At 40.9% G+C, this 27088-nt stretch overlaps 1 long non-coding RNA gene across 1 annotated transcript; it reads left to right on the top strand.

Moving 5' to 3' along the window:
- The first annotated feature begins 24473 nt into the window (after positions 1 to 24473).
- Positions 24474 to 26172, top strand: LOC125522832. Its single transcript, XR_007289981.1, has 2 exons — positions 24474 to 24534; positions 25881 to 26172. It is a non-coding gene; the product is annotated as an uncharacterized LOC125522832 (long non-coding RNA).
- Positions 26173 to 27088: the final 916 nt, after the last annotated feature.

The following is a 27088-nucleotide window of genomic DNA, read 5'->3' as shown; positions in this document are numbered from 1 at the left end:
CTCTACATCTACCTTCGGGATTAATATTAGACCTAAAATAATTGTTATTTGGTGCCAGCGTTGAGCATGAACATTATATCTGGATCTTGTTTGATGCGAGACGGTTATTCATTTAAATCAGAGAATAATGGTTGTTCTATTTATATGAGTAAAATCTTTTATGGTCATGCACCCATGAAGAATGGTCTATTCTTATTAAATCTCGATAGCAGTGAAACACATATTCATAATGTTGAAGCCAAAAGATGTAGAGTTGATAATGATAGTGCAACTTATTTGTGGCACTGCCGTTTAGGTCATATCGGTATAAAGCGCATGAAGAAACTCCATATAGATGGACTTTTGGAACCACTTGATTATGAATCACTTGGTACTTGCGAACCGTGCCTTATGGGTAAGATGACAAAAACACTGTTCTCCGGTACTATGGAGAGAGCAACAGATTTGTTGGAAATTATACATACAGATGTATGTGGTCCGATGAATGTTGAGGCTCGTGGCGGATATCGTTATTTTCTCACCTTCACAGATGACTTAAGCAGATATGGGTATATCTACTTAATGAAACATAAGTCTGAAACATTTGAAAAGTTCAAAGAATTTCAGAGTGAAGTTGAAAATCATCGTAACAAGAAAATAAAATTCCTACGATCTGATCGTGGAGGAGAATATTTGAGTTACGAGTTTGGTGTACATTTGAAACAATGCGGAATAGTTTTGCAACTCACGCCACCCGGAACACCACAGCGTAATGGTGTGTCCGAACGTCGTAATCGTACTTTACTTGATATGGTGTGATCTATGATGTCTCTTACTGATTTACCGCTATCGTTTTGGGGTTATGCTCTAGAGACGGCCGCATTCACGTTAAATAGGGCACCATCAAAATCCGTTGAGACGACGCCTTATGAACTGTGGTTTGACAAGAAACCAAAGTTGTCGTTTCTGAAAGTTTGGGGCAGCGATGCTTATGTGAAAAAGCTTCAACCTGATAAGCTCGAACCCAAATCGGAGAAATGTGTCTTCATAGGATATCCAAAGGAAACTATTGGATACACCTTCTATCACAGATCCGAAGGCAAGACTTTTGTTGCTAAATCTCTCGAAAGAAGTGAGTGGGAGGAAAGTAGAACTTGATGAGGTAACTGTACCTGCTCCCTTATTGGGAAGTAGTACATCACAGAAACCAGTTTCTATGACACCTACACCAATTAGTGAGGAAGCTAATGATGATGATCATGAAACTTCAGAACAAGATACTACTGAACCTTGTAGATCAATCAGAGTAAGATCCGCACCAGAGTGGTACGGTAGTCCTGTTCTGGAAGTCATGCTATTAAATCATGATGAACCCACGAACTATGGAGAAGCGATGGTGAGCCCAGATTCCGCAAAATGGCTTGAAGCCATGAAATCTAAGATGGGATCCATGTATGAGAACAAAGTGTGGACTTTTATTGACTTGCCTGATGATCGGTGAGTCATTGAGAATAAATGGATCTTCAAGAAGAAGACTGACGCTGACGGTAATGTTACTGTCTACAAAGCTCGACTTGTCACAAAAGGTTTTCGACAAGTTCAAGGGATTGACTACGATGAGACCTTCTCACCTGTAGCAATGCTTAAGTCTGTCCGAATCATGTTAGCAATTGCCGCATTTTATGATTATGAAATTTGGCAGATGGATGTCAAAACTGCATTCCTGAATGGATTTTTGGAAGAAGAGTTGTATATGATGCAGCCGGAAGGTTTTGTCGATCCAAAGGGAGCTAACAAAGTGTGCAAGCTCCAGCGATCCATTTATGGACTGGTGCAAGCCTCTCGGAGTTGGAATAAACGCTTTGATAGTGTGATCAAAGCATTTGGTTTTGTACAGACTTTTGGAGAAGCCTGTATTTACAAGAAAGTGAGTGGGAGATCTGTAGCATTTCTGATATTATATGTAGATGACATATTACTGATCAGAAATGATATAGAATTTTTGGATAGCATAAAGGGATACTTGAATAAGAGTTTTTCAATGAAAGACCTCGGTGAAGCTGCTTACATATTGGGCATTAAGATCTATAGAGATAGATCAAGACGCTTAATTGGACTTTCACAAAGCACATACCTTGACAAAATTTTGAAAAAGTTCAAAATGGATCAAGCAAAGAAAGGATTCTTGCCTGTGTTACAAGGTATGAAATTGAGTAAGACTCAATGCCCGACCAATGCAGAAGATAGAGAGAAAATGAAAGATGTTCCCTATGCTTCAGCCATAGGCTCTATCATGTATGCAATGTTGTCTACCAGACCTGATGTGTGTCTTGCTATAAGTCTAGCAGGGAGGTACCAAAGTAATCCAGGAGTGGATCACTGGACAGCGGTCAAGAACATCCTGAAATACCTGAAAAGGACTAAGGATATGTTTCTCATATATGGAGGTGACAAAGAGCTCATCGTAAATGGTTATGTTGATGCAAGCTTTGACACTGATCCGGACGATTCTAAATCGCAAACCGGATACGTGTTTACATTAAACGGTGGAGCTGACAGTTGGTGCAGTTCCAAACAAAGCGTTGTGGCGGGATCTACATGTGAAGCGGAGTACATAGCTGCTTCGGAAGCAGCAAACGAAGGAGTCTGGATGAAGGAGTTCATATCCGATCTAGGTGTCATACCTAGTGCATCGGGTCTAATGAAAATCTTTTGTGACAATACTGGTGCAATTGCCTTGGCAAAGGAATCTAAATTTCACAAGAGAACCAAGCACATCAAGAGATGCTTCAATTCCATCCGGGATCTAGTCCAGGTGGGAGACATAGAGATTTGCAAGATACATACGGATCTGAATGTTGCAGACCCATTGACTAAGCCTCTTCCACGAGCAAAACATGATCAGCACCAAAGCTCCATGGGTGTTAGAATCATTACTGTGTAATCTAGATTATTGACTCTAGTGCAAGTGGGAGACTAAAGGAAATATGCCCTAGAGGCAATAATAATGTTATTATTTTATTTCCTTATATCATAATAAATGTTTATTATTCATGCTAGAATTGTATTATCCGGAAACATAATACTTATGTGAATACATAGACAAACTAAACGTCACTAGTATGCCTCTACTTGACTAGCTCGTTAATCAAAGATGGTTATGTTTCCTAACCATAGACATGTGTTGTCATTTGATTAACGGGATCACATTATTAGGAGAATGATGTGATTGACATGACCCATTCCATTAGCTTAACACCCGATCGTTTAGTGTGTTGCTATTGCTTTCTTCATGACTTATACATGTTCCTATGACTATACTATGAGATTATGCAACTCCCGTTTGCCGGAGGAACACTTGTGTGCTACCAAACGTCACAAACGTAACTGGGTGATTATAAAGGCTCTACAGGTGTCTCCAAAGGTATGTTGGGTTGGCGTATTTCGAGATTAGGATTGTCACTCCGATTGTCGGAGAGGTATCTCTGGGCCCTCTCGGTAATGCACATCACATAAGCCTTGCAAGCATTGCAACTAATGAGTTAGTTGTGAGATGATGTATTACGGAACGAGTAAAGAGACTTACTTGCCGGTAATGAGATTGAACTAGGTATTAAGATACCGACGATCGAATCTCGGGCAAGTAACATACCGATGACAAAGGGAACAACGTATGTTGTTATGCGGTCTGACCGATAAAAGATCTTTGTAGAATATGTGGGAGCCAATATGAGCATCCAGGTTCCGCTATTGGTTATTGACCAGAGACATGTCTCGGTCATGTCTACATTGTTCTCGAACCCGTAGGGTCCGCACGCTTAAGGTTTCGATGATAGTTATATTATGAGTTTATGAGTTTTGATGTACCGAAGTTAGTTTGGAGTCCTGGATGTGATCACGAACATGACGAGGAGTCTCGAAATGGTCGAGACATAAAGATTGATATATTGGACGACTATATTCGGACACCGGAAGTGTTCCGGGTGATTTCGGAGAAAACCGGAGTGCCGGAGGGTTACCAGACCCCCCCGGGGGGAGAAGTAATGGGCCTTATGGACCTTAGTGGAGAGAGAGAGGGGCGGCCAGGGTGGGCCGCGTGCCCCCCCCTCTGGTCCGAATTGGACTAGGAGAGGGGGGGCGGCGCCCCCCTTTCCTTCTCCCTCTCCCCCTTCATTTCCCCCTCCTAGTAGGAGTAGGAAAGAGGGGAGTCCTACTCCTACTAGGAGGAGGACTCCTCCTCCTTGGCGCTCCATAGGGCCGGCTGGCCTCCTCCTCTTGCTCCTTTATATACGGGGGCAGCGGGCACCCCTAAGACACACAAGTTGATCCACGTGATCGTTTTCTTAGCCGTGTGCGGTGCCCCCTTCCAACATATTCCTCGATAATATTGTAGCGGTGCTTAGGCGAAGCCCTGCGACACTATAACATCAAGATCGTCACCACGCCGTCGTGCTGACGGAACTCTTCCCCGACACTTTGCTGGATCGGAGTCTGGGGATCGTCATCGAGCTGAACGTGTGCTAAAACTCGGAGGTGCCGTAGTTTCGGTGCTTGATCGATCGGGCCATGAAGACGTACGACTACATCAACCGCGTTGTCATAACGCTTCCGCTGTCGGTCTACGAGGGTACGTAGATCACACTCTCCCCTCTCGTTGCTATGCATCACCATGATCTTGTGTGTGCGTAGGAATTTTTTTGAAATTACTACGTTCCCCATCAGTGTGAGTAGTTTACTTCAGACCTACGGGTCCATAGTTAGTAGCTAGATGGCTTCTTCTCTCTTTTTGGATCTCAATACAATGTTCTCCCCCTCTCTTGTGGAGTTCTATTCGATGTAATCTTGTTTTTGTGGTGTGTTTGTTGAGACCGATGAATTGTGGGTTTATGATCAAGTCTATCTATGAATAATATTTGAATCTTCTCTGAATTCTTTTATGTATGATCGGTTATCTTTGCAAGTCTCTTCGAATTATCATTTTGGTTTGGCCTACTAGATTGATCTTTCTTGCAATGGGAGAAGTGCTTAGCTTTGGGTTCAATCTTGCGGTGTCCTTTCCCGGTGACAGTAAGGGCAGCAAGGCACGTATTGTATTGTTGCCATCGAGGATAACAAGATGGGGTTTTCTTCATATTGCATGAGTCTATCCCTCTACATCATGTCATCTTGCTTAAGGCGTTACTCTATTTTAACTTAATACTCTAGATGCATGCTGGATAGCGGTCGATGAGTGGAGTAATAGTAGTAGATGCAGGCAGGAGTCGGTCTACTTGTCTCGGACGTGATGCCTATATACATGATCATACCTAGATATTCTCATAACTATGCTCAATTTTTCCAATTGCTCAACAGTAATTTGTTCACCCACCATAGAATACTTATACTTTCGAGAGAAGCCACTAGTGAAACCTATGGCCCCCGGGTCTCTCTTTATCATATCAATCTCCTACTACTTAGTTATTTACTTTGCCATTTACTTTGCCTTTATTTTACTTTGCATCTTTATCATAAAAATACCAAAAATATTATCTTATCATATCTATCAGATCTCACTCTTGTAAGTGGCCCTATAGGGATTGACAACCCCTATTTACGTTGGTTGCGAGGATTTATTTGTTTTGTGCAGGTGCGAGGGACTCGCGTGTAGCCTCCTACTGGATTGATACCTTGGTTCTCAAAAACTGAGGGAAATACTTGTGCTACTTTGCTGCATCATCCCTTCCTCTTCAGGGAAAACCAACGCAGTGCTAAAAGAGGTAGCACCCCCTCCCCCCCTAATGCTTAGTCCGAATTGGACTAGGGGGAGGGGCGGCGCCCCCTCCTTCCTTCTCTTCTCTTTCCCTTTCCTTCTCTCCTACTCCTACTACTCGGAAGGGCTCCTAGTTCTACTAGGAAAGGGGGAATCCTACTCCCGGTGGGAGTAGGACTCCCCTAGGGTATGCCATAGAGAGGGCCGGCCCTCCCCCTCCTCCACTCCTTTATATACGGGGAGGGGGCACACCTTGGAGAGACAACAATTTATCATTGATCTCTTAGCCGTGTGCGTAGATGTTATATGCACGAGTAGAACACAAGTGAGTTGTGGGCGATACAAGTCATACTGCTTACCAGCATGTCACACTTTGGTTCGGCGGTATTGTTGGATGAAGCGGCCCGGACCGACATTACGCGTACGCTTACGCGAGACTAGTTCTACCGACATGCTTTGCACACAGGTGGCTGGCGGGTGTCAGTTTCTCCAACTTTAGTTGAACCGAGTGTGGATATGCCCGGTCCTTGAGAAGGTTAAAACATCACTAACTTGACGAACTATCATTGTGGTTTTTGATGCGTAGGTAAGAATGGTTCTTGCTCAGCCCGTAGCAGCCACATAAAAATTGCAACAACAAAGTAAAGGACGTCTAACTTGTTTTTGCAGGGCATGTTGTGATGTGATATGGTCAAGACGTGATGAGATATAAGTTGTTGTATGAGATGATCATGTTCTGTTGAAGTTATCGGCAACTGGCAGAAGCCTTATGGTTGTCTCTTTATTGCATAAGATGCAAGTGCCATGTAATTTCTTTACTTTATCGCTATGCGATAGCAATAGTTGCAAAAGCAATAGCTGGTGAGACGACCATGTGACGACACGTTGATAAAAGATCAAGATGATGGAGATCATGGTGTCATGCCGGTAACAATGGAGATCATGACAGTACTTTGGAGATGGAGATCAAAAGGACAAGATGATGATGGCCATATCATGTCACATATTTGGATTGAATGTGATGTTTATCTTTTATGCATCTTATTTTGCTTTGATTGACGATAGCATTATAAGATGATCTCTCACTAAATTTCAAGATAAAAGTGCTCTCCCTGAGTATGCACCGTTGCCAAAGTTCGTCGTGCCGAGACACCACGTGATGATCGGGTGTGATAAGCGCTACGTTCATCTACAATGGGTGCAAGCCAGTTTTGCACATGCAGAATACCCGGGTTAAACTTGACGAGCCTAGCATATGCAGATATGGCCTCGGAACACTGAGACCGAACGGTCGAGCGTGAATCATATAGTAGATATGATCAACATAATGATGTTCACCATTGAAAACTACTCCATCTCACGTGATGACCGGACATGGTTTAGTTGATTTGGATCACGTGATCATTTAGATGACTGGAGGGATGTCTATCTAAGTGGGAGTTCTTAAGTAATATGATTAATTGAACTTTAGTGAACTTAGTCCTGATAGTATTTGCATATCTATGTTGTAGATCAATAGCTTGCGATTTAGCTCCCCGTTTATTTTTGATATGTTCCTAGAGAAAAATAAGTTGAAAGATGTTAGTAGCAATGATGCGGACTAGCTCCGTGATCTGAGGGTTATCCTCATTGCTGCACAAAAGTATTATGTCCTTGATGCACCGCTAGGTGACGGACCTATTGCAGGAGCAGATACAGACATTATGAACGTTTGACAAAGCTCGGTATGATGACTACTTGATAGTTTAGTGTACCATGCTTTACGGCTTAGAACCGGGACGTCAAAAATGTTTTGAACGCCACGGAACATATAAGATGTTCTAAGAGTTGAAATTGGTATTTCAGACTCATGCCCGAGTCGAGAGGTATGAGACCTCTGACAAGTACTTTGCGTACAAGATGGAGGAGAATAGCTCAGCTAGTGAGCATGTGCTTAGAATGTCTGAGTACTACAATCACTTGAATCAAGTGGGAGTTAATCTTCCAGATAAGATAGTGATTGACAGAGTTCTCTATTCACTATCACCAAGTTACTGGAACTTCGTGATAAACTATAATACGCAAGGGATAACGGAAATGATTCCCAAGCTCTCCGTGATGCTGGAATCAATGAAGGTAGAAATCAAGAAAATCATCAAGTGTTGATGGTTGACAAGACCACTAGTTTCAATAAAAGGGCAAAGGGAAGAAGGGGAACTTCAAGAAGAACGACAAGCAAGTTGCTACTCAAGTGAAGAAGCCCAAGTCTAGACCTAAACCTGAGACTAAGTGCTTCTACTGCAAAGGGACTGGTCACTGGAAGCAGAACTGCCCCAAGTATTTGGCGGATAAGAAGGATGGCAAAGTGAACAAAGGTATATTCGATATACATGTTATTGATGTGTACTTTACTAGTGTTTATAGCAACCCCTCAGTATTTGATACTAGTTCAGTTGCTGAGATTAGTAACTCGAAACGGGAGTTGCAGAATGAACAGAGACTAGTTAAGGGTGAAGTGACGATGTGTGTTGGAAGTGGTTCCAAGATTGATATGATCATCATCGCACACTCCCTATACTTTCGGGATTAGTGTTGAACCGAAAATAAATGTTACTTGGTGTTTCCGTTGAGCATAACATGATTGGATCATGTTTATTGCAATAAGGTTATTCATTTAAGTCAAATAATAATTGTTATTTTGTTTACATGAATAAAACCTTCTATGGTCATACACCCAAGGTGAATGGTTTATTGAATCTCAATCGTAGTGATACACATATTTATAATATTGAAGCCAAAAGATGCAAAGTTAATAATGATAGTGCAACTTATTTGTGACACTACCATTTAGGTCATATTGGTGTAAATCGCATGAAGAAAATCCATGCTGATGGGCTTTTGGAATCACTTGATTATGAATCAGTTGATGGTTGCGAACCATGCCTCATGGGAAAGATGACTAAGACTCCGTTCTCCGGAACAATGGAGCGAGCAACAGACTTGTTGGAAATAATACATACTGATGTATGCAGTCCGATGAGTGTTGAGGCTCGCGGCGGGTATCATTATTTTCTGACCTTCACATATGATTTGAGCAGATATGGGTATATCTACTTGAAGAAACATAAGTTTGGAACATTTGAAAAGTTCAAAGAATTTCAGAGTGAAGTGGAAAATCATCGTAACAAGAAAATAAAGTTTCTACGATCTGATCGCAGAGGCGAATATTTGAGTTACGAGTTTGGTCTTCAATTAAAACAATGTGGAATAGTTTCACAAACTCATGCCACATGGAACACCATAGCGTAATGGTGTGTCCGGACGTCATAACCGTACTTTATTTGATATAGTGCAATCTATGATGTCTCTTATCGATTTACCACTATCGTTTTGGGGTTATGCATTAGAGACAGCTGCATTCACATTAAAAGGGCACCATCTAAATCCGTTGAGACGACACCGTATGAACTGTGGTTTAGTAAGAAACCTAAGTTGTCGTTTCTTACAGTTTGGGGTTGTGATGCTTATGTGAAAAAGTTTCATCTTGATAAGCTCAAACCCAATCAGAGAAGTGCGTCTTCATAGGATACCCAAAAATAACTATTGGGTACACCTTCTATCACAGATCCGAAGGCAAGATATTTGTTGCTGAGAATGGATCCTTTCTAGAGAAGGAGTTTCTCTCGAAAGAAGTGAGTGGGAGGAAAGTAGAACTTGATGAGGTAACTGTACCTGCTCCCTTATTGGAAAGTAGTTCATCATAGAAATCTGTTTCTGTGACTCCTAGACCAATTAGTGAGGAAGCTAATGATGATGATCATGTAACTTCAGATCAAGTTACTACCGAACCTCGTAGGTCAACCAGAGTGAGATCCGTACCAGAGTGGTACGGTAATCCTATTCTGGAGGTCATGTTACTTGATCATGACGAACCTACGAACTATGAGGAAGCGATGATGAGCCCAGATTCCGCGAAATGGCTTGAGGCCATGAAATATGAGATGGGATCCATGTATGAGAACAAAGTGTGGACTTTGATTAACTTGCCTGATGATCAGTGAGTCATTAAGAATAAATGGATCTTCAAGAGAAAGACGGACGCTGATAATAGTGTTACTATCTACAAAGCTCGAATTGTCGCAAAATGTTTTCGACAAGTTCAAGGTGTTGACTACGATGATATTTTCTCACTCGTATCGATGCTTAAAAGTCTATCCGAATCATGTTAGCAGTTGCCGCATTTTATGAAATCTGGCAAATGGATGTCAAAACTATATTCCTTCATGGATTTCTTAAAAGAAGAGTTGTACATGATGCAACCAGAAGGTTTTGTCGATCCTAAAGGTGCTAACAAAGTGAGAAAGCTCCAGCGATCCATCTATGGACTGGTGCAAGCATCTCGGAGTTGAAATATATGCTTTGATAAAGTGATCAAAGCATATGGTTTTATACAGACTTGCGGTGAAGCCTGTATTTACAAGAAAGTGAGTGGGAGCACTATAGCATTTCTGATAAGTATATGTGAATGACATATTGTTGATCGAAAATAATGTAGAATTTTCTGGAAAGCATAAAAGGAGTGTTTGAAAAGAGTTTTTCAAAGAAATACCTTGATGAAGCTGCTTACACATTGAGCATCAAGATCTATAGAGATAGAACAAGACGTTTGATAAGTTTTTTCAATGAGTACATACCTTGACAAGATTTTGAAGTAGTTCAAAATGGAATAGTCAAAGAAGGAGTTCTTGCCTGTGTTGCAAGGTGTGAAGTTGAGTAAAGACTCAAAACCCGACCACAGCAGAAAATAGAAAGAGAATGAAAAGTCATGCCCTATGCCTCAGTCATAGGTTCTATAAAGTATGCTATGCTGTTTACCAGTCCTATTGTATACCTTAGCATGATTCTGGCAAGGGAGTACAATAGTGATCTAGGAATAGATCACTGGACAACGGTCAAAATTATCCTTAGAGGACTAAGGAAATATTTCTCGGTTATGGAGGTGATAAAAAGAGTTCGTCGTAAAGAGTTACGTCGATGCAAGCTTTTTACATCGATTTAGATGACTCTAAGTCTCGATCTGGATACATATTGAAAGTGGGAGCAATTAGCTAGAGTAGCTCCGTGCAGAGCATTGTAGACATACAAATTTGCAAAATACATACGGCTCTGAATGTGGCAGACCCGTTGACTAAATTTCTTTCACAAGCAAAACATGATCACTCTTTGGGTGTTAATCACATAGCGATGTGAACTAGATTATTGACTCTAGTAAACCCTTTGGGTGTTAGTAACATGGAGATGTGAATGTCGGTGTCAAAACTGGCGAATCTCGGGTAGGGGGTCCCGAACTGTGCGTCTAGGATCGATGGTAACAGGAGACAGGGGACATGATGTTTACCCAGGTTCGGGCCCTCTCTATGGAGTTAATACCCTACTTCCTGCTTGATTGATCTTGATGAATGTGAGTATTACAAGAGTTGATCTACCACGAGATCGTAATGACTGAACCCTAGAAGTCTAGCCTATGGTCATGAGTATATGTGGTGTCCTTTCCGGACTACCCCCTTCGGTTTATATAGACACTAGGGGGATCTAGGGTTTACATGGAGTCGGTTACATAAGAAGGAATCTTCGATCGCTAAGCTTGCCTTCCACGCTAAGTAGAGTCCAATCCGGACACGATGCAGTCTTCGGCCTTCATGTCTTCATAGCCCATCAGTCCGGCCCAAAGGATAATAGGCCGGACGCCCGAGGACCCCTTAGTCCAGGACTCCCTCAGTGAACTAATCACATAAAGATGTGAACTATTGGTGTTAAATCACATGACGATGACTGAAGGAAATATGCCCTAGAGGCAATAATAAAGTTATTATTTATTTCCTTATATCATGATAAATGTTTATTATTCATGCTAGAATTGTACTAACCGGAAACATGATACATGTGTGAATACATAAACAAACAGAGTGTCACTAGTATGCATCTACTTGACTAGCTCGTTGATCAAAGATGGTTATGTTTCCTAGCCATAGACATGAGTTGTCATTTTATTAACGGGATCACATCATTAGGAGAATGATGTGATTGACTTGACCCATTCCATTAGCTTAGCACAATGATTGTTTAGTTTGTTGCTGCTGCTTTCTTCATGACTTATACAAGTTCCTATGACTATGAGATAATGCAACTCCCGTTTACCAGAGGAACACTTTGTGTGCTACCAAACGTCACAACGTGATTATAAAGGTGCTCTACAGGTGTCTCCAAAGGTACTTGTTGAGTTGGCGTATTTCGAGATTAGGATTTGTCACCCCGATTGTCGGAGAGGTATCTCTGGGCCCACTCGGTAATGCACATCACTATAAGCCTTGCAAGCATTGTAACTAATGAGTTAGTTGCGAGATGATGTATTACGGAACGAGTAAAGATACTTGCCGGGAACGAGATTGAATTAGGTATTTAGATACCGACGATCGAATCTCGGGCAAGTAACATACCGATGACAAAGGGAACAACGTATGTTGTTATGCGGTCTGACCGATAAAGATCTTCGTAGAATATGTGGGAGCCAATATGAGCATCCAGGTTCCGCTATTGGTTATTGCCGGAGACGTGTCTCGGTCATGTCTACATAGTTCTCGAACCCATAGGGTCCACACGCTTAATGTTCAGTGACGATTTGTATTATGAGTTTATGTGTTTTGATGTACCGAAGGTAGTTCGGAGTACCGGATGAGATTGGGGACATGACGAGGAGTCTCGAAATGGTCGAGACGTAAAGATCGATATATTGGACAACTATATTCAGACATCAGAAAGGTTCCGAGTGATTCGAGTATTTTTCGGAGTACTGGAGAGTTACGGGAATTCGCCGGGGAGTATATAGGCCTTATTGGGCTTTAGGGAAAAGAGAGAGGAGAGGCTGCGCGCCCTCCCAATGCTTAGTCCGAATTGGACTAGGGGAAGGGGCGGCGCCCCCTCCTTCCTTATCTTCTCTTTCCCTTTCCTTCTCTCCTACTCCTACTACTTGGAAGGGCTCCTAGTTCTACTAAGAAAGGGGCAATCCTACTCCCGGTGGGAGTAGGACTCCCCTAGGGCGCTCCATAGAGAGGTCTGGCCCTCCCCCTCCTCCACTCCTTTATATACGAGGAGTGGGCACACCTTGGAGAGACAACAATTGATCATTGATCTCTTAGCCGTGTGCGGTGCCCCCCTCCACCATAATCCACCTCGATCATATCGTAGCGGCGCTTAGGCAAAGCCCTGCGTTGGTAGCATCATCATCACCGTCACCACGCAGTCGTGCTGACGAAACTCTCCTGTGAAGCTTTGCTGGATCGGAGCTCGCGGGGCGTCATCAAGTTGAACGTGCGCAGAACTCGGAGGTGCCATGCGTTCGGTACTTGGTTCGGTCGGATCGTGAAGACATATGGCTACATCAACCGCGTTGTGCTAACGCTTCGCATTCGGTCTACGAGGGCACGTGGACACACTCTCCCCTCTCGTTGCTATGCATCACCATGATCCTGTGTGTGCGTAGGGAATTTTTTTTTGAAATTACTACGTTCCCCAACAATAAGTAGATGATGGGTTGCTAGAGTGACAGAAGCTTAAACCCTACTTTATGCGTTGCTTTGTAAGGGGTTGATTTGGATCCATATGTTTCATGCTATGGTTAGGTTTACCTTAATACTTCTGTTGTAGTTGCGGATGCTTGCAATAGGGTTAATCATAAGTGGGATGCTTTTCCAAGTAAGGGAAGTACCCAAGCACCAGTACACCCACATATCAAATTTTCAAAGTACCGAACGCAAATCATATGAACGTGATGAAAACTAGCTTGACGATAATTCTCATGTGTCCTCGGGAGCGCTTTACTTTATATAAGAGTTTGTCCAGGCTTGTCCTTTGCTACAAAAAGGATTGGGCCATCTTGCTGCACCTCATTTACTTTTATTACTTGCTACTCGTTACAAATTATCTTATCACAAAACTATCTGTTACCGATAACTTCAGTGTTTGCAGAGAATACCTTACTGAAAACCGCTTATCATTTCCTTCTGCTCCTCGTTGGGTTCGACACTCTTACTTATCGAAAAGACTGCGATAGATACCCTACACTTGTGGGTCATCAAGACTCTTTTTTGGCGCCGTTGCCGGGGAGTGAAGCGCCTTTGGTAGGTGGAATTTGGTAAGGAAAAATTTATATAGTGTGCTGAAATTTACTGTCACTTGTTACTATGGAACATAATCCTTTGAGGGGCTTGTTCGGGGTATCTTCACCCCGACCAATAGAGCAAAGAGTTGCTCCTCAACCTACTGAACCTACTGAAAAATGTTTACTTTGAAATTCCTTCGGGTATGATAGAGAAACTGCTAGCTAATGCTTTCACAGGTGACGGAACATTACACCCCGATTCGCACCTAATCTATGTGGATGAAGTTTGTGGATTATTTAAGCTTGCGGGTATGTCCGAGGATGTTATCAAGAAGAAGGTCTTCCATTTATCTTTGAAGGGAGATGCATTGACATGGTTTAGGCTATGTGATGATATTGGATCATGGAACTACCAACGATTGAAATTGGAATTTCATCAGAAGTTTTATCCTATGCATCTTGTTCATCGTGATCGTAATTATATATATAATTTTTGGCCTCGCGAAGGATAAAGCATCGCTCAAGCTTGGGGGAGGCTTAAGTCAATGTTATATTCATGCGCCAATCATGATCTCTCAAAAGAAATGATTATTCAAAAAATTTATGCCCGGCTTTCTCTTAGTAATCGCTCCATGCTCAATACTTCTTGTACTAGATCTTTTATGATGAAGACTATTGAATTCAAATGGGATTTATTGGAAAGAATTAAATGCAACTCTGAAGATTGGGATCTTGACGAAGGTAAGGAGTCAGGTATAACACCTAAGTTTGATTGTGTTAAATCTTTTATGGATACCGATGCTTTCTATGAATTTAGCACTAAATATGGACTTGACTCTGAGATATTAGCTTCTTTCTGTGAATCCTTCGCTACTCATGTTGATCTCCCTAAGGATAAGTGGTTTAAATATAATCCTCCCATTGAAGTAAAAGTAGTTGCATCTATTAAAGTTGAAGAAAAGACTATCACTTATAATGATCATGTTGTTCCTACTGCTTACATTGAGAAATCACCTTTCCCTGTTAGAATAAAGGATCATGCTAAAGCTTCAACTGTGGTCAATAAAAGTAATATTAAGACACCCAAACCCCCTAAGCAAATTAAAGTTGAAACTAGTGTTGCTATGGTTAAAAATCTCTTGGCCGATAACATTGATGGGCATGTTATTTACTTCTGTAATGAATCTGCTAGAATTGCTAGACCTGATACTAAAAATAAACATAAACCTGTTGTAGGCATGCCTGTTATTTCTGTTAAAATAGGAGATCATTTCTATCATGGCTTATGTGATATGGGTGCTAGTGCAAGTGCAATACCTCATTCCTTATACAAGAAATTATGCATGATATTGCACCTGCTGAGATAGAAGAGATAAATGTTACAATTAAGCTTGCCAATAGAGATACTATTTCACCAGTTGGGATTGTTAGAGATGTTGAAGTCTTGTGTGGGAAAGTTAAATATCCTGCTGATTTTGTTGTTCTTGATTCCCCACAAGATGACTTTTGTCCCATTATATTTGGTAGACCCTTCTTGAATACTGTTAATGCTAGGATAAACTACAATAAGGATATTGTTTCTGTTGGTTTAGGGGATATGTCTCATGAGTTTAATTTTGCTAAATTTCGTAGACAACCCCATGATAAATAATTGCCTAGTAAAGATGAAATTATTGGTCTTGATTCTATTGCCGTGCCTCCTAGTGATCCTTTAGAACAATATTTGCTAGACCATGAAAATGATATGTTTATGAATGAAAGAAGGGAAATAGATGAAGTATTATTTAAACAGGGACCTATTTTGAAACACAACTTGCCTGTTGAAATCCTAGGGGATCCTCCTCCACCTAAGGGTGATCCCGTGTTTGAGCTTAAACCTTTACCTGATACTCTTAAATATGCTTATCTTGATGAGAAAGAGATATATCCTGTTATTATTAGTGCTAACCTTTCAGAGCATGAAGAAAAGAAATTATTGAAAACTCTGAAGAAGCACCGTGCTGCTATTGGATATACTCTTGATGATCTTGAGGGCATTAGTCCCACTCTGTGACAGCACAAAAAGTCAGAGAAAGACGCTAAACCAGTTGTTGATCACCAACGACGGTTAAATCCTAAGATGAAAGAAGTGGTAAGAAAAGAAATACTAAAGCTTCTAGAGGCAGGTATAATTTATCCCGTTGCTGATAGTCAATGGGTAAGTCATGTCCATTGTGTCCCTAAGAAGGGAGGTATTACTGTTGTTCCTAATGATAAAGATGAATTGATCCCACAAAAAATTGTTACAGGTTATAGAATGGTAATTGATTTCCGCAAATTAAATAAAGCTACAAAAAGGATCATTACCCTTTATCTTTTATTGATCAAATGCCAGAAATATTATCCAAACATCCACATTTTTGCTTTCTAGATGGTTATTCTGATTTCTCTCAAATACCTGTGTCAAAAGAGGATCAAGAAAAGACAACTTTTACTTGCCCTTTCGGTACCTTTGCTTATAGAAGTATGCCTTTTGGTTTATGTAATGCACCTGCTAGTTTTCAAAGATGTATGACTGCTATATTCTCTGACTTTTGTGACAAGATTGTTGAGGAATTCATGGATGATTTCTCCGTTTATGGGACTTCTTTTGATGATTGCTTAAGCAACCTTGATCGAGTTTTACAGAGATGTGAAGAAACTAATCTTATCTTGAATTGGGAGAAGTGCCACTTTATGGTTAATGAAGGTATTGTCTTGGGGCATAAAATTTCTGAAAGAGGTATTGAAGTTGATAAAGCTAAAGTTGATGCTATTGAAAAGATGTCGTGTCCTAAGGACATAAAAGGTATAAGAAGTTTTCTTGGTCATGCCGATTTTTATAGGAGGTTCATTAAGGACTTTTCTAAAATTTCTCGGCCTCTGACTAATCTCTTACAAAAAGATGTTCATTTTGTCTTTGATGATGATTGTGTAGAAGCATTTGAAATACTTAAGAAAGCTTTAATTTCTGCACCTATTGTTCAGCCCCCTGATTGGAATTTACCCTTTGAAATTATGTGTGATGCTAGTGATTATGCTGTAGGGGTTGTTCTAGGACAAAGAGTTGATAAGAAATTAAATGTTATTCAATATGCTAGTAAATCTCTAGACAATGCCCAAAGGAATTATGCTACTACTGAAAAAGAATTTTTAGTAGTTATATTTGCTTGTGATAAGTTCAGATCTTATATTGTTGATTCTAAAGTAACTGTTCACACTGATCACGCTGCTATTAAATATCTTATGGAAAAGGAAGATGCTAAACCTAGACTTAATAGATGGGTTCTCTTGCTACAAGAATTTGATTTGCATATTATTGATAGAAATGGAGCTGAGAACCCCGTTGCAGACAACTTATCTAGGTTAGAGAATGTTCTCGATGACCCACTACCTATTGATGATAGCTTTCTCGATGAACAATTAGCTGTCATAAATGCTTCTCGTACTGTTCCATGGTATGCTGATTATGCTAATTATATTGTTGCTAAGTTTATACCACCTAGTTTCACATACCAGCAAAAGAAAAAGGTTTTCTATGATTTAAGACATTACTTCTGGGATGACCCACATCTTTATAAAGAAGGAGTAGATGGTGTTATTAGACGTTGTGTACCTGAGCACGAACAGGAATAGATCCTATGCAAGTGTCACTCCGGGGCTTATGGAGGACACCATGCTAGAGACAGAATTGCACATAAGGTATTACAATCCGGTTTTTATTGGCCTACTCTCTTCAAGGATGCCCGTAAGTTTGTTATGTCTTGTGATGAATGTCAAAGAATTGGTAATATTAGTAGACATCAAGAAATGCCTATGAATTATTCACTTCTTATTGAACCATTTGATGTCTGGGGCTTTGATTATATGGGACCGTTCCCTTCCTCTAATGGGTATGCACATATTTTAGTTGATGTTGATTACGTTACTAAGTGGGTAGAAGCTATTCCAACTAGTAGCGCTGATCATAACACCTCTATTAAGATGCTTAAAGAAGTTATTTTTCCAAGGTTTGGAGTCCCTAGATACCTAATGACTGATGGTGGTTCACATTTTATTCATGGTGCTTTCCATAAAATGCTTGCTAAGTATGATGTTAATCATAGAATTGCATCTCCTTATCACCCACAGTCTAGTGGTCAAGTAGAACTGAGTAATAGAGAGCTCAAATTAATTTTTGCGAAAGACTGTTAATAGATCTAGAAAGAATTGGTCCAAGAAACTTGATGATGCATTATGGGATTATAGAACTGCATATAAGAATCCTATGGGTATGTCTCCGTATAAAATGGTTTATGGTATATCATGTCACTTACCTCTTGAACTAGAACATAAGGCATATTGGGCTATTAAAGATCTCAACTATGATTTCAAACTTGCTGGTGAGAAGAGGTTGTTTGACATTAGCTCACTTGATGAATGGAGAACCCAAACTTGTCCTTTGCTACAAAAAGGATTGGGCCATCTTGCTGCACCTTATTTACTTTTATTACTTGCTACTCGTTACAAATTATCTTATCACAAAACTATTTGTTACCGATAACTTCAGTGCTTGCAGAGAATACCTTACTGAAAACCGCTTATCATTTCCTTCTACTCCTCATTGGGTTCGACACTCTTACTTATCGAAAAGGCTACGATAGACCCCCTACACTTTTGGGTCATCAGGGACACAAGAGACTCTTTGTTATTTGGTTGCAGTGTTGTTTGAGAGAGACCATCTTCATCCTACGCCTCCCACGGATTGATAAACCTTAGGTCATCCACTTGAGGGAAATTTGCTACTGTCCTACAAACCTCTGCACTTGGAGGCCCAACAACGTCTACAAGAAGAAGGTTGTGTAGTAGACATCATTTACATGCAGTGTGCAACATTGACATAGTTCAATATCTCTAAAAAACAAAGCAGAATGCTTGTTTGCCACTTATGTGGATGCAGAGTTGCGCACCGGTGTGGATATGGCTCCTTCGTGTTCCTGGAAATAGTAGTTCCATTCGAAACTCGATAAAAAGTATGACAAAAAGCATGATACTCAGACCATGAGTATATTTTGCATTAGTTCCGTATTAGAATCTGCATTAGTTCCGTATCAGAATCCTGCTCGACGCATGGTTTACACTCCACACTTGAAAGTGGTGAAGATTAGTAATGACAATTTGAATGGAAGGAGAGTACACTATCCTGACGCCTTCCAAGCCTATGAAACCACTACATAGCATGACCTGACCGCACTATCACTTGGTAGAATAATAACAATTATGAATCAGAGGACTTCACTTCTCGCAATTTTATGTATAGTTTGAAGACGAAACTGATTTTGTAATTCTCCACATGATTTTGGTGAACCCTTGTATCACCTAGCACCGAGGCAAGTCCAGTAAAGATTTATGGGCACCACTAGGCATCAGACTACTGATTTTTGCTTCCTATCAGACTAGTCCTAGGCCGTTAGATGCAATTCTAGATTAGTGCTGGATGGAGCACGGTTGCATGTTGTCCACCCTGCGTGGCGTGGGAGTTTCTAAATTACAAACCAATCAACATGCATGTGTGGAATTGTTACATCATTTAAGGAAATTAATTAATTAGAAAGCACGATGATTTTCTAACGTGAGGAACATATTCTCTGTTTCCAGCATTTGTCGACGGTGCTTCCGACACAATTGAAGTTTGCTTCGATCTGAAGCATGATGAATGAAATTTGCTTCAATTCAAAAGAAATATGCTTCCAGAATATTTACAGAATTCCTTTGGATATTCACTCCAGGTCCATATAATCACGTAAGTGTTTCTGTCATATGATGAACTTGCTTTCGGTACTAAAAACCATGCATCTTAACTTCTGATCTGAAGCATGTGTGATTGTATTATGATGCATAATTTTATGATGGTTGAAGCTTGTCAAATGCAATATTGATGCATTTGATTTGTTGGTGAGACATGAGAAAATAGTTTGATAAATGTTGAAGCAGGAACCAAGTAGTATAGAAGCTTTGCCATGCTGTTGTAAAAAGAATGAAACAATCATGTCACATCTACATACATAGGCACTAGAGAACTTTATGCACAAGCATTGCATCTGTGATATTGAAGCACGACATTCCAACTCTCGGGTGCACAAGCAGCTGTGTTGAGAAATCGGTGGCATCGTCGTCGACGGCAGGAAGCATCAGAGGAATGGCATATGCAAAGGGACATCTTCAGGTCGCCAAGGAATAAAGGTGTCGATCTCGTCGTAGCGGGGCTGCTGGCGGTCCCCGCTCCCCGTCAACATCCTCATCACCATCGCCGGTGGCAGGTGAGGTGCATGATGCTCCAGGATGGGGCGACGAGAAACGAGATTAGTAGATGACGAAGGCTGCGTACGCGCTGCTTCCTAGAGGCCCGCTCGTCGTGGGCCTCGTCGGAACGACGACATCGATGGATAAGCGGCAGGGCCAAGGGCAGCAACATGCTGCTCACCATGGTTCTCATTGGATCAGCGACAGGGAAGGGCAGCGAGGTGGTTAGGGTTATGGGCGTGAAGGGAAGATGGAACGTGGGTTTATATAGCCCAAACAGAAGTCGTTGGATGCATGGCTCTCATCTAACGGCCGGGCGCTAGTCTGACAATTTTCTAGGATCAGACTTCTGATCGGAAGGGTTTCCCAAGATTTATACCAACCGTGAGTAGGCGGAGAGTACATAAACTTTGCCATATGATGTGGGAGTATATAAACAATGAGATACGTTGTCTTGTCTAGAATGTTACTAATTACTCTACTTTTGGTAGTTCATACAATATCTATAAAGCAACATAAATACTTTGTACACCCACCATGTTCCATGTCTGCTCTGCCTCACAACGTAGGCTAGATTGAACTGCACGTATCGTTGCTACATACCCTTTTTCAGAAGAAACTTCCACACCTAACAACGCAAACTAGAAACTTGATTCTCAAAAAATCCATTACCAAAACTAAGATCCAAAAATTACCGTGTAATGGGAGGATGACATCTAACACATCTCCTAAATTTAACTCCCAATTACTTGATTTTTCTTTCTTTCTAACTTACACATCATTTTTACTCGAGAAAAACATCCCGTTTCAATTATATCTTCATATAATTAGATAAAAAGAAAAAAGAGGCTCGCGCCGGCATGGCCGGAGTGGAGGTGGAGGCATAGAGGTGCCACAACCCGATTGCCAGCCTCACCGATGCTCGAGAACCCAACTCGACTTGGAGAAGGACAATTGATTGATTGCTGTTTTTTTTCCGCCATCCTCACATAATAAAATTGCAAATGTTTTAGCAAACATTGGCATTACCAATTTTTAGTTTGCCAATAGGCAAACCAGGGTCATAGCCGTTTCCTTTGTTCCTCCGTCCTAACTCCTAACCCAAGAGGCAAGAGGGCAAAAAAAAAAAAAAAACCCTCTCCATATATCCCCTTCTCTTTTTTTCTTGTTTGCTTACGATTGAAGGCGAGCAGGAGAAACCCAGCCCAGAAACCTGCCCTCACCGTCGCCGCGGAAGATGCCGCAGCAGCAGCCGGGGGCCGGCGCCCACGTCCTGGACTCCGTACCACTCTTCGTCGTCATCCTCGGGGCCGCTCACGTCCTAGCCCTCGTACGCGATCCCTCCTCTACCTAAGCCTCCCCCTCCCTCTCCTCCTCGCGTTCCGATCTGGTTTCTTTCCCCCCTTTCATGGCTTGATGAGCTGAGCTGAGCTGATCATCCCGCTTTTCGCAGGTGTTCTGGATCTACAAGCTGGCTTCCCAGAAGCAGCCGACGCGGAGCAAGACGCACTGACCGCGCCCGCGGTCGCATCTCACGATTTCGTGCTGTCTGTTTTTTCTTTTTAGGTAAGCTTCTATCCCGTGATTTGCTCCATCCTTTTCTTGTTTGCTGGTTCCCCTCCTTTATATGCCTCAGCCATCCCTTGATGTGGTAGCTAATCAGCCGTCTAGCTAGTTGCTTATCAGCAACTTGGCCTCCTCTTAGCTTGATACCATCCATAGTCCTCATTGCTATATTATTGCATAATTTTGCAAGCAATTACAGCGGAATTTTCTATGCCAGAGCATTGTTGCACACATCTTTTGGACGAAAGCAATGCCAAGATCTTGTTCTGAGATCACCGATAGAGAGAGAGTACTATAGTAAATGAATCAGTGCTTTAGGATCAGAAACATCGAATAGCACAATGAACCCATATTTCAAGACTGCCCCGTGTTAACAATGGCTGTCATCTTTGTTTTGAAGCTATAAAGATGCCAGTAAGGCAGTAAAGCACATACGAATTTGCACTTGCAACGTATCAGAGGAAAAAGATACGTGCATCAGCATTGATGCATCGACCCCCTTTCAGCTATGATACAACATGGTCACCTGTTCACCTGTCCTTACTTCAACAGACTCACTTTGACTTGATGGACTGCACATCATAGTACTTCGTTTGTCTAAACTACTACTCCCTCTGTAACGTAATATTTGTCGCTGGAGTAGCTGAACTTCAGCTACTCCAGCGACAAATATTATGGTACAGAGGGAGTAAAATGCAGTCCTAGCTAAACTGTAACTAAATGGAAAATAGTCCACCAAGCTCTTGCGTACATCCCAGAGCCTTTGTACCACCAGGGCATAAAAAGCCGAAAGCCTGCAGTTTCATAGTAAAAGGAGCTTGCATTCACATTTGACAACAATACAAAATCAAGGAAGTTTGGCAGGTCTCATCAGTCAAATAAATAGAAGTATATTTTCTCATCAGCAGCTTCCAAGGGGCAGTATGCAAATAGATAAACAGTTTCCCTCAGTTGTATATGCATAATTATCCTATTTCTACAGTAAAGAGAAGTAGAACGCACAAAGTATCAAATCAGCCTATGTGTTTGAAGGCTGAAAGCTATTCCCCAGTGGATATAAAGTAAACTAATACTGTGGTGAAAGAATTGCGATATTTCATTGAGATTGAGACTGCTTTTTTTTTTTCTACTTAAGCAAACAGAACCCAAAACCAAAATTCAGGAAACATATGTTGTTTCCCCCTGAAATATCTGAAGAACCCCAATGCATAGATCTAATTTCAAGTGTGCATCAATTCCACTTTTAATTCAATGACCATGCCACTTGTTAATTACATACAGCCCATATTCGGTAAACACTGGCTTCCATATTACAGAATTGAGTCAAATGGATTCTACATGCAAACCATTCAAGTATAGACTGAATTTTGGCATGTGTCCAACATTAAAAAAAAATGGATGTATGAATTTATCTATAGTAGAAAACAGAACCTTTTGTATAAGTTTCAAGCAAACCACTTTACACTTGTGGTATTGAATCTAAGCTGAATAAAGGGATGCATATTTATCTTTCTTATGATATTATATAACTAACTGAGTAATACATGTAGAGAAGCTTGCGGTCCAGTTTTATCTACCTTCTCTTCGGTACTACAAATGTCAGCTATCTAGGAAGCGCATCAGCTAAGCTCCATCCGTGGAGGAACAGTCAACAAGGCAATTAGTTGACATTTTAAAGAAAGAAGCAGACACTGTTAAGATCGCCTCTCCTTCTCAAAACTATGGAAGACAAAATGAGAAAAAACGTAGAAAATAGCATTTGATCTGCCACCTTTTAGCATGATCAAAGGCCTCGGTCACCTGTCGTAACGCCCTAGCCCCTTGCTGCAAACACCTTTATGCCCAGCATTTTCTTGGTAAATTATAACACTTAAATCAAGAATGACCACCGGCTTGAAACATGCAGCGGTCCTATCATTGCTGCCACTCAGACCACAATTGTAAAACCCATTCACCAGTAAGTTATTACAGTTTCCGTGAACATTAGGAATATCGCACTAAATGAAAGGACAGTCCACACATAATTAGGCAAGCTATATGAGGAATCTATTTTTTATCAAATAATTACATTTTGTATACAAAACTGACACCCAAGGTCCACGTCCCTCCCTAGGTAGAATAACATCATTTGTCGAAATGATATCCTGTAGCACTAACCACAGGAAGACTTCCAGTTCAAGATGTAATGTAACCTTCCAAACTAAAACTCGAATAGCGCAGAAAATATTTGAACTAGATATTCTACATGCGATTTCTAGTATTATGTTCTTCGGAATGCTCTTTGCCTAATTTCTCCATTCAACGACTCAGATACTCCAATCCTCACTTTTTGTTGATGTGCACGGTAGATAGTCAGTCCTCGGAGATAATGCAGCTATCAAGTTCTTCACTAAGATGCAGCACATGTTCGGCATGATTTTCTGTTTCGTAGTCTCCTTTCTGGCATGTACACGTCATCTCTGATTTCCCTTTTTGGATGAAAATAATGGAGTATATCATTTAGACATAACAGTGGCAATAATTTATTCAGTGTGCTACCTCTTATCTTGTTTCTAAAGAACCCATAAATAATCGCTTCCAAGAATAGAATGGAGGGAACGAGTAATGCTAGATATAAGAGTCTACTACTTAACTTGCAGCATACTCATGGTCTTTTAGATTTGCAAGAATTTCGTACGAAACAAAGTCATATGTTTTAAGTCTTAGAACAAATAAAACAACTTGTTGTTTATTTTCTTTCGCAGGACCCATCTGCAACATCTCAAAGTATCAGCCAATTAGGTAGTACCGCTGTAGCATGTGGGTAGGTTGATATATTAACTCAAAGATGGTCGAAAGCCTTTCATATTAGTTTATCGAAAAAAGCTTTTACTATCTTGGAATGTCTTTCATTTAGAATACACACATGGCCCACAAGTTCTGTACAAAGTTATTGCGTTGCTGAGCTGTCTGCCGAGGGTGGTTGACCAAAACATTAGCTGTAAGATATTTCCAATGAATACATTTTAGATGGGAGATATGATGTTGAAGCTATATAAGGAGAAAAGCTAGCTATTGTTCCAAGACTACTGTGATAGCATGGCAGAGGCTGATATCCAACGTGGTCATGATGGGCTCATGGCCATACTATCTAGCTTGTGCATAGGTATGAGCGGCATCGGGACTCGGGAGTATCTACTAGCTGTATAAGCAGTATGGGGCAGCTCACCTATAAATCATTCTCTCTCCCTAACAGAGGATGCAAACTATTTTGAAGCTGTGATCCTTGTACGTTGTGATACTGTGGTCTTCCACCAGTCTCACTGCCCTTGCTCTTTTTCTTGGGTTGCCAAAGTGATACTCCTACAGTACGTGCAACAAAGGGATCTGATGCTTTCCTACTAATCTGCTCGTGGAAGCTAGGGAATATGATGCTTTCCTGCTAATCTGCTCGTGGAAGCTACCGAGCCTGATCTCGACACAATTTTCAGGAACATGGGGCCATCTCTGCATGAGGCACTAGCCTTACTACAAACACCAGCATCCAGGAAGGGCATACATAAGCTTAGCTCTAACCTAGTCAAAACCATGAAAGAGAAAATGAGCAAAAGTGTAGGAATTAGCTTTTGATAAGCCACCTTTTAGCATGATAGAAGACCTCCTCCGTCACCTACTGTAATGCCCTATCTCCTTGCTGCAAACACCTTTATGCACATCATTTTTCTTGGTAAATTAGAACACTTGAATAAAGAATGACCACCAGCTTGAAGCATGCACAGTTCCTATCATTGCTGCCACTCAGACTACAACTGTTAAAACCCATTCACCGGTAAGTTATTACAGTTCCCATGAACATTATGAATATCAAAACTAAATGAAAGGACAATCCACACATAGTTTACAAGGAATTTATTTTTTATAGCAAATAGTTTCATTTTGTCCACGAAACTGACACCCACAGACCACAGTTCTGCTCCATCCAGAGGTAGAATCACACGGAAGACTTTCAGTTCAAGATGTAATGTAGCCACCAAAACTAAAACTCAGTACGGAAAATATTTGAACAAGATATTTTGCATGCAATTTCTAATGTTCTTAGGAATTCCTTGTGCCTAATTTCTCTATTCATCAGCTAAGATACTCAAATCCTCACTTTTTATTGATGTGCAGGGTAGATCGCCTTCGTTTCCTCCCCAGTGAGTCCTCAGAGATGATGCAGCTCTTCTGGCTGGAGGGCACCACCACCGTCCTATAAGTTCTTCACCAAGATGTGGCACATGTTCGGCAGGATTATCTGTTCTGTAGTCTCCTTTCTGGCATGTATGGACACCATCCCTGATTTCCCGTTTTCGATGTCCGAATAATGGAGTATATCTATTAGACATAACACTGACAGTAATTTATTCAGTGGGCTATCTCTTGTCTTGTCTGTAAAGATCTTAGAAATAATTGCTTCAAAGAATATAGTATCTCCCTGCAGAAAGAGAAGAAAAGAAAGAATATGGGAATCTAATATATATTCTCACGGGGGCAAATGCACCCGGATAAACAGTAAATGCATAAAATAGTGAAATCATTCCAAAAAAAAATTACAACAAACATTTTTGAGTGTTCTACTACCGTGCAATTTTTTTGATGTGCTCAGGGCAAGAATACCAAAACCGGTACTTTGGGAAGGCCATTTTTGAAGCATTTTTGGGGTGCTTGTATTGTTTTTTAACCCAAGCATCACAAATGTTATCTTTTAACGAATAGTTATATGTAGGGAGCACGCTGAAGAATGTTTGTCTCCAAATAATTCAGATTTTCTGAATTTCCTTTTTTTGCTAGTTTCATGAATTCACTCTTCATCTGGGTTTATTTGCACCTGGGAGCAGAATGACACTTTCGATAGAAGAGTATGCTACTGTGGTTGTTGGTCTGCTGGAATTTCGTAGGAAACAAAGTTGAAGATAACATACTCCCTCCGTTCCCAAATATAAGTCTTTTTAGGGATTCCACCAAGTGACTACATACGGAGTAAAATGAGTGAATCTACACTCTAAAATATGTCTACATATATCCGTATATTGTATTCCATTTGAAATGTCTAAAAAGACTTATATTTAAGAACGGAGGGAGTATATTGCAGTCTCAAAACAGATAAAATAACTTTGTTCTTTTATTTCGTACAATCCATCTGCAACATCTGAAAGTATCAACCATTAGGCACTACCGCTATAGCATGTGAGTAGCAAGGAACGCTCCATGTCTTAAAAGTGATGGTCAAGGTTGATCCCAATCCAACTGTGCTAGTACCAATTTTGCGACGGCGACTACTTTGCAGAAGCAGGATGGAATTAGAGGTGTAGCAGGAAGATGCTATGATGGGTGACTGA

The sequence above is a fragment of the Triticum urartu genome, chromosome 7 (assembly GCF_003073215.2).
Source record: "Triticum urartu cultivar G1812 chromosome 7, Tu2.1, whole genome shotgun sequence".
Taxonomy (NCBI): Eukaryota; Viridiplantae; Streptophyta; class Magnoliopsida; order Poales; family Poaceae; genus Triticum; species Triticum urartu.
Note: the sequence above shows the minus strand (reverse complement) of the source record. Positions and strands in the feature narration are given on the sequence as shown.